At 38.7% G+C, this 12,573-nt stretch overlaps 1 pseudogene; it reads right to left on the bottom strand.

Moving 5' to 3' along the window:
* Nucleotides 1–989: 989 nt before the first annotated feature.
* On the bottom strand, nt 990–2,369 carry LOC105986912 (annotated as a pseudogene).
* Nucleotides 2,370–12,573: the final 10,204 nt, after the last annotated feature.

Genomic DNA, 12,573 nt, shown 5'->3' with positions numbered 1-12,573 from the left:
TTTTTTTTTTGTCGGTCGTGGCGCTTGAACTTTGGGCTTGGGTGCTGTCCCTGCACTCTTCAGCTCAAGGCGAGTGCTCTACCACTTGAGCCACTGCACCACTTCTGGTTTTCTAGTGGTTTTTATTGGAGATAAGAGTCTCATGGACTTTCCTGCTCAGGCTGGCTTTGAACCAAGATCCTCAGATCTCAGCCTCCTGAGTAGCTAGGATTACAGTCATTAGCTACCAGCGCCAGGCTATGTTGAATATTTTTAATGTGTCTATTAGCTGTTTGCACTTCTGAGAATTGTTTAGTTTGCCTGATTATTAATTGGATTATTTGCTCATTTAAATTCTTGAGTCCTTTGTATATTCTGGATGTTAACTCTTTACTTGTTGAATAGTTGACAAAGATTTTATCTATTCTAAGGTTTGTTACTTGGTTCCATGATTGTTTCTGTTCATGTACAGAAACTCTTTAAATTGATATAGTCCCATTTCTTAATTCTTGCTTCCATCATCTGTGCACCTGTAGTTTTTTCAGAAAAAAATCCCCTTGCCTGTACATTTCTAAGGTTTTTCCTATAGCAGACTTAAAGTTTCAGATTGTGCTTTTAGTTCTCTGATCCAGTTGGAGTTGATTTGTATACATGTTGAGAAACAGACATACAGTTTTTACTCTCCTGCAGCCTCAGCACAATTTGTTCAAGAAACTGTCTTTCTTCATTGTATAATTTGGCTCACTTGTCAGAAACTTTGTAGATTGTATGTGAATTTTTCCCTGGGTCTTCTGTACCATTCCAGACAAAGAGCTCTGTGTCTGTTTTTGTGTCAGTACCAAATGGTACTACTGCTCTGTAGTATAATTTGAAGTCTGTATTTCTGATTCTCCATTTACTTTGGATTGTTTTTGCTATTTTGTTTCTTCAGCACAAGTATGGAGTCAGGTAAAATGTTCAGTGTTATTTCTGACTCTCTGGAGCACTAAGAACACTGGGTTCATGCAACCTCAAGAAGACAGGACATTCTTCTTCAGCTTCTCTATTTCCACCTCCATATTACTCTTCATTGTCTTCTCTTCTTCTAGCTCTTTCTAGTTTTTCCCGTTCTTTCCCAGTGTTTCTACAATATCTTTGTTTTAGTGTTTCCACAAGACAGCAATTCAATACTCTGGTCTCTAAGCTGAATCAAGGAATTTTACTTCCTATCATCTGTTTCTACTTTTGCTTTTATTTCTAATGGAGGTAAGAAAGCAATTTTATTTGCCTTAGAAGCAGTTGAAAGTGGCGGAAGAGGTGGCTTTGTGGAGTAGCTTGTATCCTTTTTAAACTCAAATCATTTTAAATTGGCATTATCTTGGCAACTTCAAGGTTTTTAACTGGGCTTTCAGTTGGTAAATATCCACCATTAAAATAGCGGGGCAGCCTTTTCCCAGCTTCTGTGATTTATTTGCAGTGAGGTACAGCAAGTTTTCTGAGGAAGCTGTTATCAAAATTTACAATATCAGTTTCTCTAGATCTCCTTTCTATAAATGAACCAAAGTCTACTGTTTTGGGTCTAAATGGCAACTCTCCAGAATACAGCTTTGGTTTTGATACTGGCTGCATTTCAAACTTTGATAAAATATTAACTTCTCCATTAATTTTGGCTGTGGATGGTTGTGGGGGAACTGGTTTTTCGGGTCGCTTTGGATATGCTGCTGCAGGAAATTTCAATAAATCATTGGTGGAGTCTGCTTTTTGGGTGGGACTATGGAGCAATTGGTTTAGAACGTTTCTGACCCAGTAGTGATTTTTCATCTTTTTCCTCAGGCTTCAGTGGAGAAAAGTTCTCTACAGCTTATCAGGTCAGGCTTTGGAGCTGGACCCTTAGGAGGTGGTGATTTCTTTGGATTTGGAAAGTCTTTATCCAGCACAGTTATCTGAATAGTGTAATTGTCTGGAAATACCCCTTCTTTACCATTAGGTTCTTCCTTCCACCAGCCAGGTTCACCAGTTTCTTTATTATCAAGTGGATTGATTAATTTTCCCTCTTTAAAAGTAAGCTCATCTTCAATACTACCTTCATAGGCAAATAATGTTCTATAATATTCTTTAGCTTCAGTGTCTGTCGTCATCATTTCCGCACTGTGTTTTGGATCATTGTAGCTGTATGATTAAAGGCATCTTTTCTGTGTTTTTTTTTCTCTTCAGTTTCACTAGTGGATGTTCTTGTTCTTAGTTTCACTGAGCCTTCTTTATAAATATCTCCAAATCCAATTCCTTGAATTTTTTTGGCTGTGTAATATTGATACAGTGCCACTCCAACTTCCCGGAGATGGTGATTGTGAGGTAGGCCCAACCAAAGCAGTGTCTGGGATGTTGAATTTTGTCAAAGGATTTTTATGCATTAATTGAGGTGGTCATGTGTGTTTTGTTTATCTTTATGTAATGTATTAGATTTATTGATTTGTGTATGTTGAACCATCCTTGCATTTCCAGGATAAAAAAGATTTGATTATAGTGGTTTGTTGTTGTTGTTGTTGGTGGTGGTGGTGGTGGTGGTGGTGAGTGTGTGTGTGTGTGTGTGCAGGTCCTGGGACTTAAACTTAGGCCTGTGCAATCTTTCATTTGCTTTTGTGCTCAAGGCTAACACTCAATCCCTGGAGCCAAAGCTCCACTTCTGGCTTCTTTTTTGGTGATAAATTGGAGATAAGAGTCTCACCAACTTCCCTTCCCAGGCTAGCTTAGAACTGTGGTCCTAAGATTAGTGGGCCATTAGTGCTCGACAGTGTCTGTGCTCTAAAAAATGGGTTGTTGAATCCTATTTCCAAGGATTTTATTGAGAATTTTTGCATCAGTGCTCATTAATGAGATAGGTCTATGATTACGTTTCTTTGTTGCATCTCTGTCCTGCTTTGGAATGTGTATAATACCTGCTTCAAAGAGTTCAATAGCATTCCTTTTTTGTTTCAGGGTAAAGTTTGAGAAATGTTGATATTAGTTCTTTGAAAGTCTTGTAGAATTTGGCTATAAATCCATCTGACCCTGGGCTTTTCTTTTTTCTCGTGGATCATGGGGCTTGAACTCTGGGCCTGAACACTGTCCCTCAGCTCTTCAGCTCAAGGCAAGCGCTCTACCACTTGAGCCACTGCGTCACTTCTGGTTTTCTGGTGATTTATTGGAGATAAGTCTCACAGGCTTTCCTGCCCAGGCTGGCTTTGAACCTCGATCCTCAGATCTCAGCCTCCTGAGTAGCTAGGGTTACAGGTGTGAGCCACCAGTGCCCGACTTGCTGTGCTTTTCTTTTGTGGGAGACAATTATTGTTTCAGTCTCATTGTTAGATGTCTAAATGTTAGATTCTTTTTGTTCATTTTTAGTAGGTCAATTGTATCTATTTCATTTTAGATTCTCCATCTTATTTTAATATTGGCATTGAAAGCACTCCTTTATGATCTTTGAATTTCTTTGGCATTTGTTGTGTTCTTCCTTTTTTCAAACTCTTAACTTTTTTTTGAATCTCTTCTTTTCATTGAATTAGCCTAGGGGCTTATCAAACTTCTTTATTTGTTCAAAGATCCATCTTTTTATTTCATTGCTTCTTTATCTAACTTATTTTCTCTGCATGTCATTAGTTTCTGCCTTACTTTTTATTTTTAATATTAATAAGTTTTTTATTGTGAAAATACCGTACAGAGGGGTTACAATTACATGAGCAAGGAAATGAGTACATTTCTTTTTTTTTTCTTTTTTTATTTTATTTTATTTGTGAAGATACTGTACAGAGGGGTTACAATTACATGGGCAGGATAATGAGTACATTTCTTACCAAGCATTGCAGCCTCCTCCTTTTGTTTACCCTTCACATCCCTTCCCAGCCTCCCCCCTCCCCCCCAATGAGTACATTTCTTATCAAGCATTGTTGCCTCCTCCTTTGCTTCCCCTTCCCATCCCTGCCCTCTCATCTCCCTCCCTTTCCCGCCAAAGTTGTAAAGTTCGTTTTTCGACATAACGTCTTGTACTTCTCATTGTTGCAATGGGTCCACCTGAATCCCTTTTTAAACAATGTGTTTTTTCCCTTCCCCTCTACAAATTATACCAGCATCAAATACAGTGAAAACAGGGGTTATACTGTGGGTGAGGTACATACAAAGCAACCAAAATATGATCTTATAAATATGTTATTTTTTGTTTTTGTCAGTTGTGGGCCTGAACTCTGGGCCTGGGCACTGTCCCTCAGCTCTTCAGCTCAAGGCTAGCACTCTACCACTTGAGCCACAGCTTTACTTCCGGCCGTTTTCTTTTTTGCTTATGTGGTGCTGAGGAATCGAACCAGGGCCTCATGCATGCAAGGCAAGCACTCTACCACTGAGTCACCTTCCCAGCCCCAGTTTCCAGGGTTTTGTTGACCTGTCTTTTTTTTTCAGTGACCTACATGTCATTCAACAGTGTGTTGTTCAGTTTCCATATATTTGAATATTTTCTGTAGTATCTTTTGCCATTGAGCTCTTGTCTAATTACATTATGGTTTGATACAATACATGGAGTTATTTGAATTATTTTGTATTTACTGAGACATACTATATGTCCTAGAATATGATTTATTTTGGAGAAAGTTCATGGGCTGGTCATAATAATGTGTACTATGTAGTTACAGAGTGAAACACTTTGCAGATGTGCATTTGGTCTATGGTGTCATACAATACTAGCTTCTTTGTTGAAATTTTTGGTGTGTGAGGGTACTGAGGTATTTCTCTGTTATTGTGTTGGTAGTCTATCAATGTTTATAAATCCAATATTTGTTTAATGAATATGAATATGCTCCTATTTGGTGCATACATTTTTACATCTAAAATTTCCTCTTCATGAATTAGTCACTATATTAATATGAAGTGGCATTTTTGTCTCTTTTCACTGATACTTAGCTTTACATCTTTTATCAGATATAAGCATGGCTACTCTACCTGGGTTTGGAGTCCATTTCTTAGAAGGTTTTTGTTCATTCACCTTTTCCTTGTATATTTTAGGGGGAGAAGAGTCAGTGAGATATGTTTTTTTTTTTTTAGGCAGCAAGTTATTGGATCTTAGCTGCTATTTCTGTAATTTTTTTTTGCCAGTTGTGAGGCTTGAACTCTGGGCTTGGGAGCTGTCCCTCAGCTCTTTAGCTCAAGGTGAGCACTCTACCACTTGAGCCACAGTGCCACTTCCAGTTTTCTAGTGATTTATTGGAGATAAGAGTCTCACAGACTTTCTTGCCCGGATGGGCTTTGAACCATGATCCTCATATCTCAGCCTCCTGAGTAGCTAGGATTACAGGCATGAGACACCAGCACCCAGCTTATTCTATGAGTTTTGATTGAGTCATTCAGCCTTTTGATATTTTAACATTAATATAAGAGATATACTCTATTTCCTGTCAGTTTGTTGTTTTTATGATTCTTAGTTTTTTCATCTCCCTGCTTTAATCTACTCTCTAGCAGGACCTAGTCTTTCTGTTTTTACTTTTTTATGTGGGTAGGATTTCCACCTAGCTTTTAGTCATTAATTCTCTAGCTTTGGTGTATTATGGAAGGTTTTTATTTCTCTATATAATTTCACTGAGGACAGTAATCAGAGTACAATAGTCTTTCTACATGCCCCATGCATTTAGTGTCTGTGTCAAGAAATCTGCTCTTATTATAATGGGCTTGCCATTGTAAGTTACTTGCTTCCTCACTTTTAGATCTCAATTTTTTTATGTATTTAGTGCTTATATTATAATGTGTTTACAGGTCTTTCTTCTCTGATCTGTGTTTCAAATTCTGTATGGATCTGTCAAATGCATGATAATCTCTTTCTTGTGATTGGAAAGTTTTCTGCCATTATTCAATTAAATATATTCTCAGTGCTTTATATTTATGTGTGTGTGTGTGTGTGTGTGTGTGTGTGTGTGTGTGTGTGTGTGTGTGTGGTGTGCTAATACTAGGGCTTGGACCAGGGCCTCATGCTTTCACTCAACTTTTTTTCGTTCACAGCTTTAGGTCTACAATTTTCTAATTCTGGATTTTTGCTAGTAAGTTGAAAATAGAGTCACATGGATTTTTTCCTGCTTGTCTGGCTTTGAAATTTGATCACATCTCAGGGTCTGGAGTAGCTAGGATTATAGATGTGAGTCACTGCCATCTGGCTTAATGCTTGTAGTTTATATTTCTTTTTGTTTACTTTTACCTGTTACATATAGGTTTGATCTTTTAAAAGAATCCAAGTGGTCTTGTAATTCCTTTTGATATCTTTTAACTGGCTTTTCAAAATTGTTCACTAGTTTATCTAATTCCTCTGCTTTATCTTCACTCTTACCTGTTTTCACCCTCTGTTCTTACTTAGGATTTTGACTTCGTTTTTTTAACTTGGTAAACTGAGTTCTTCATTATCATTAATTTTTTCACAGCTTCTATTTCTTTATTGAATTCCTGTTTCATACTCTACCTTCAGTTGTTTAATTGTGTCTTCTTATTTTTAGAATCTTCTTGGAATTCATCCAGTTTTTCAACATCTGTTCCTTTATTTCATTGATAATTCTTATCACTTAAATTATTATCACTTATATTCTTTATTGTGGTGTTCCTGGCTTTTGGGAGAAACATGTTACCTTATTTATTCATAAATGATCCTTGGCAAATCCTGAGTTCAGGATTTGCAGTGGCATTCATCTGTATTATCTCAGTTTGTTGTTCTTTGTAGTCTCATTAAGATGAGGTGATGTCTGGGTGGTAGTATATTGAACGTGGTCTCTGTTGATAGTCCATTGCAGTGTTTGCAACAGAAAATATGAGTCACTTCTCCACTCAGAGTAAAGAAACTTCGAAAATCTTTTCAAGGTTTTTGTTGTTGTTGTTGTTGGTCGTGGGGCTTGAACTTTGGGCTTGGATACTGTCCTTCCACTCTTCAGCTCAAGGCAAGTGGTCTACGTCTTGAGGCACTTCCGGTTTTCTAGTGGTTTATTGGAGATAAGAGTCTCATGGAGTTTCCTGCCTGGGCTGACTTTGAGCTGTGATCCTCAGATCTCAGTCTTTTGAGTAGCTAGGATTACAGGCGTGAGCCACCGGCGCCCGGCTTTTTCAAGGTTATTATAGGTAGTAAACCATGGTCTTATATTTGTGGTAAGTTTTACTGAAGATGGGTCCCTGCTACTAGTCTGCTATTTTAGATGATTATAGGGTGGTAGTACAAAGAAGATAGAGGGGACACTCCTATTGGAGTATACTAGTTATTTGATTAGATATTAGATAGGGTAGAAAGAGATGTGGAAGCGTAGTTTTATGTGAGAACTTAATGGAAATGTGAAGTGAGTTTGTAAATAGAAAAAAATTATTAATGTTTTGTTGGGTTAGGGAGTGGTACAACTGAAGTGAGGGGAAATGGGTAGATGTGTATGCACACATAATAGTTAAAAATCAAACAGCACTAAAGTTTAGTAGAAAAGAAAAAAAATGAAAACAAACAAGTTAAGAATTTATAAGATTATTTCTTTGTTGCTTTGTATGTCCCTCCCCCACAGTATAACCCCTGCTTTCACTGTATTTGATGTCGGTATAATTTGTGGAGGGGAAGGGAAAAAACAAATCGTTTAAATAGGGATACAGGTGGACCCATTGCAACAATGAGACGTACAAGTCTTATGTCGAAAACGAACTTTACAACTTTGCTGCGGGGGGAGGTTTGGGGGGAGTGGGGCAGGGATGGGATGGGAAGGGGAAACAAAGGAGGAGGCTACAATGATTGATAAGAAATGTACTCATCATCTTGCCCATGTAATTGTAACCCCTCTGTACAGCATTTTCACAATAAAAAAAGAAGGAAATACAGAAAGCAAAAAAAAAGAGAAGAATAAAACAAGAAACATAAAACACAGGGATCTTGTTAGCAAGTATGTGTTTGGGTACTATGGAAAATTTAAGGATAGGGATCAGTGTAGGTAGGGTTCTGAGTAGAGAAGAGATCCACTGATAGTTATAAGAAGGCTATAAATTGGCATATAGGAAGGGAAAGGAGTTATGATTTAAAAAATCTACTACAAGATAGGGAATGAGATTCAGATATGATGGTCTCAGATAAAAGGAAGAGGACGAACAAACCACAAGACTAAATGGGAGGGGATGATAAATCTGTGTTAGCATGTATAAGTGAAAAGGTAAATGGCCTTGATCTGATTTAGAGAGGAGAAAAACCATGCAGTTAAACAAATACAACTCTCAGAATAGTTGAACAAATACAGGAACACAGACAACATATATGCACTTTGATTGCTTATTCTTGCCTGTCAACATAGGTATATTAAAAATATATATGTTAAAAAAGTCTATTTTAAATGTGAAGAGTGGAGAGTCTTTCAATTGGACACAATACTTGGGGGGAAGGGCTTAAGAATGCAAGATGTTATCTGAATGCCTCCCTTGCTTGCTTAGCAGGGAATTTCAGGGCTATTTTGTTGTCAGGTATAGTTTTGCCATGCATAGCACAGCTATTGTAATTAATGATAGAACTGTGAGAGACTATTTCTCTTTTTGGGTCCGGTCGTGGGGCCTGAACTCTGGGCCTGGGCGCTGTCCCTCAGCTCTTCAGCTCAAGGCTAGCACTCTACCACTTGAACCACAGCACCACTTCTGGCTTTTTTCTTTTTGCTTATGTGGTGAGGAATTGAACCCAGGGCCTCATGCATGCAAGGCAAGTGCTCTACCACTAAGCCAACTTCCCAGTCCTGTGAACGATTATTTTAGCTCCAATAGCTTGGTGCATATTGGGTGCATGCTAGGTTTCTGAGGAACCACAAAAATGTCTGCACAGTTGCCACCTAGGTGCCTATGCTTTCTAGCTTGAAAGATACTTCCAAACCTCCATCAAGCTTCTGTAGCCCTGCCATCCTGGCTGCAGTTTACTGTCCTTCAGCTTCAACTCTCGCTATTCCCTGGCAGCTGGTCTACCCTTCCTTCCATGATTATAACCGATTTGTACCCCAGTTCTATGGTAAAGTCCTCTTTGGGCTATTAAGTTGTGATTGCTCTTTTCACATGGGCTTCTAGTACAACCTTTTCAAGATGATGATTATATATCATTCTCTGGGATATGGGGTACAAAGTATTTTAGTTCCTATAGTGGAGCCCCTCACAGAAGATTAGTTTCAACCTTCTGAGGTCTTGGGCTAGTGATAAATTTTGTGGGTTCTATATGCTTTTCCTACACTTGAATTTAGTGGTCTGTTGGCAGCAACATGTAGTTTTCTGTGGTGCTGCTGTTCTCAATACCCTACCCTTAGCCAAGGAAGGTGTTTGCTTTTACTAAACTACGTGTACCTTTTCTCCTACTTTGATGTCTTCTTTATAATTTCCCAAGTACCCGTGGAACAGCTGCCACAAATAGTAGCATGATTGTTTGAAGCATCACTGGTAGTTCCAACTTGTCAGAACTGGAGTCTGAACTCAGAGCTTTATGATTTTTCCTCTTGAGACTATGCTTAGTTTTGTATCACTAGATCCTTCACATGTAGCAAAAATAGTGAATTCTTTTAGTTCTCCATCTTTCCCCACATTTGCAGGCATCTTCTTCGAGACTTAGTCCTGCTATGCAACCCATGCTGGTGGAGAATTTGTTATGAGGCCCAGGCTGAGATTGAACGTGACAATCCTGGTGCCTTGGTTTCTAATGCTTGGCTTACCAATGTACTTTACATCTGGCTCCATCTGTGTATTGTGATATTTCTCAATAGTGGGTGTTGAACTCAGTGTACTGCTTATTTGGAATGTGCTCTACCACTCTAGCTACATTTCCAGTCCTTTTTTACATTGGTTATTTTTAAGGTACCATCATGCTTTTGCCTGAGATAGCATAAGCAAAGATTCTCCTACAGTGCTGGGTCACTGGAGATGACAGATAAAACCTACTTTGCAGAGCAGTTCTTCCTCCCTTTCAAATAACAAGTGTACAACACTTCACCCAGCAATTCACTGAGATAGAGTCTTAGAAACATCATTTTGCCCCAGTGGCCTCAAATTACCATTCCCAAATAGAGTAATTTTAAGTCCTCAGCTGGAAAAATTTCCCATTGAAACAGAGACCTATAATGCCACAGAAAAAAAGGTGTTGGGAACAAATAGGATATTCTTCCATGATATGTATGGAAGAATAATAGTGAAAGGTGTCTCCCACATTGCACCCTTCTTGCTGAAGACAATGCAGGCTTAAGAGATAGAATTGCCACTTTATGGATTATTTCAGTCCCGTCACAAAAGGAACTTCCCCAAAGCAAGACCAATCTGGAGACATGGTTCAGATGGAATTTTCAATGGCAATTACTTAGTAAACATAAGGCCCCTAGTTCAGACCCCCAGTAAAAACCAAACAGCAAGCTGGGTACTAGTGGCTCATGTCTGTAATCCTGGCTACTCAGAAGGCTGAGATTTGAAGATCACAGTTCAAAGCCAGCTGGGGCAGGAAAGTTTGTGAGACACTTATCTCCAATAAACCACCAGAAAACCATAAGTGGCACAGGCTCTTGTGGTAGAGTACTAGCCTTGAGCTGAATAGCTGAGGGACAGAGCCCAGGCCCAGAGTTCAAGCCCACAACCGACAAAAACCAAAAATAAAAGACAGGATTATGGCTATTAAATCAGTTAGCTCAAAACCATAGAGATGATGTGTATAAGATAGACCCTCCTCAGCGGAATTCCTGCAAAGCCAACTGCTTTTCCTCGAGGAAACAGAAGAGGAGGTTGCAGAGTCAAAGTGCAAGAAGTAAGATATACAGCAGGTCATTTTGAGGGTAAAGCAGTGTTTCTGGGCAACCACAGGTATGGCTGTGGTAGTTTAGAACAGCTCCTGTCTGATTAAACTTCCACTTTGAAGATGAGCTTCCAGGTAGATTATCCCACAGACTCTAAAGTCCCCCATCTTCTTGACACTTTGTCCTTGTAATGGAACCAGAAGAGATACCAATTGCACTGTCTGGTTTTGTAATTATTTCAATTTGTGGTAATTATTATCCAGAAATACAAAAAAAAAAAACTACAAGTGATGCCTACCCATTTTGCTGACCCAGCTACAATGCAGGCCCAATCTTATTTTCCTTGTTAAGGCCTCATAGGAGGTTTCCTATGAGTTCATTTGCACATATTCAGGGGGTTTTTGTTTCTAGACTCTGATATCAAAAAACAACACCTGAATCGGGTTCTATCTCCCTGTGGTCTCAAAGAATGAGTCTAGGGACACTGAAGGAGAAATAACATGGCAAAGATTTATGGAAGAAAAGATATGCAGAGCTGAAGATGAGGGGTCTGTAACAAGGCACCACATGTGCTGATTGTACATTGGGTCTCTAGGACTATGTGATTGTCAAGATTATTGGACATCCTGAGGGTCCTATCAGTCTTAAGACACAAAAGCTTCACCCAGTCTACATGAACTCTCCATGCATCATATAGCCCTTCTGAGTTCCTGTTCCAGTATACAACTCTGGGTTTCAGTCCATTGTTCCTGTCCAGGGACAATGAGGTCATGATATGATGCCCTGGATGGCCCCAATATAGGGGATACTAAAGGTCATGAGGATGTGATGTCTATTAGCCAGTATACAGACTGCTCAAAACCATGTGAGGGATGCAGAACCTCTAAGGGAGGGGACCTGTGTCCTGATTGCCTAGCCAGGCTGTTTTTTGTCTCAACTCCACTCAATGAACAGGTTTCTTAAGTCATTGGAAAATAAGTCATAGAAGCACCTGTGTGCTAATCCTAAAGAGGATTACCCTTTCCTGTGTTCCTCTTTGCAGGTTAATAAAAAAAGCTGGGATGTGCCTCTCTTGCTCAAGTTCCTTGTAAGTGCCCAGATAGTACTTGACCAATAAAATTTCACTAAGCTGCAAGACCCTTAATTTTTATGCGAATTAACACACTCTAATAATATTTCTAGATTAGCTCCTACTTCTTTCTCAATCAACACATTGTCCACAGTTCAAAAGAAGAACAATTCCTCGTGTAGGAGAAAATAATAAGATCTCTAAAGACTATTATTACTACAACATTATAAAACTGAGTTTTCGAGAAAGCTAGTTTTGTAAGCATCGGAAGCTTTAATAAACATTTCATTATAAGTTTTAGGAATATATATAATCCACATGAAGCATTCTCATTATATATATATATATATATATATATACTCATGTGTGCATATTTGCATGCGTTTATTTATATTGCATATATGTTATATAACATATAACATATATAATATATAATATAGCATATAATCCTAGAGACACATACAGACGATTTCCAACATGAATTAGGCCTGATAAAATATTTGAAGGTCATCCTTGTAAGGTTGTTGTCTCATATATAATACTAGAGTATATGGCAAACATTCCTACACCTCCCAAAACATCTTTTGAGGTAAAAGAAAAAACAAGTAGCCTATGCTTTCAGAACTGTTGTCAGTGATTGAAGAGGCAATCACCTCGAACATTTCAGGTTTCCAGTGCACAGGAAAAATGTGCTCCAGGGGCTGGGAAGGTGGCTCAGTGGTAGAGCGCTTGCCTTGCATGCATGAGGCCCTGGGTTCGATTCCTCAGCACCACATAAGCAGAAAAAGC

Source organism: Dipodomys ordii, unplaced genomic scaffold (assembly GCF_000151885.1).
Source record: "Dipodomys ordii isolate 6190 unplaced genomic scaffold, Dord_2.0 Scaffold38, whole genome shotgun sequence".
In the NCBI taxonomy this organism is placed as follows: domain Eukaryota; kingdom Metazoa; phylum Chordata; class Mammalia; order Rodentia; family Heteromyidae; genus Dipodomys; species Dipodomys ordii.
Note: the sequence above shows the minus strand (reverse complement) of the source record. Positions and strands in the feature narration are given on the sequence as shown.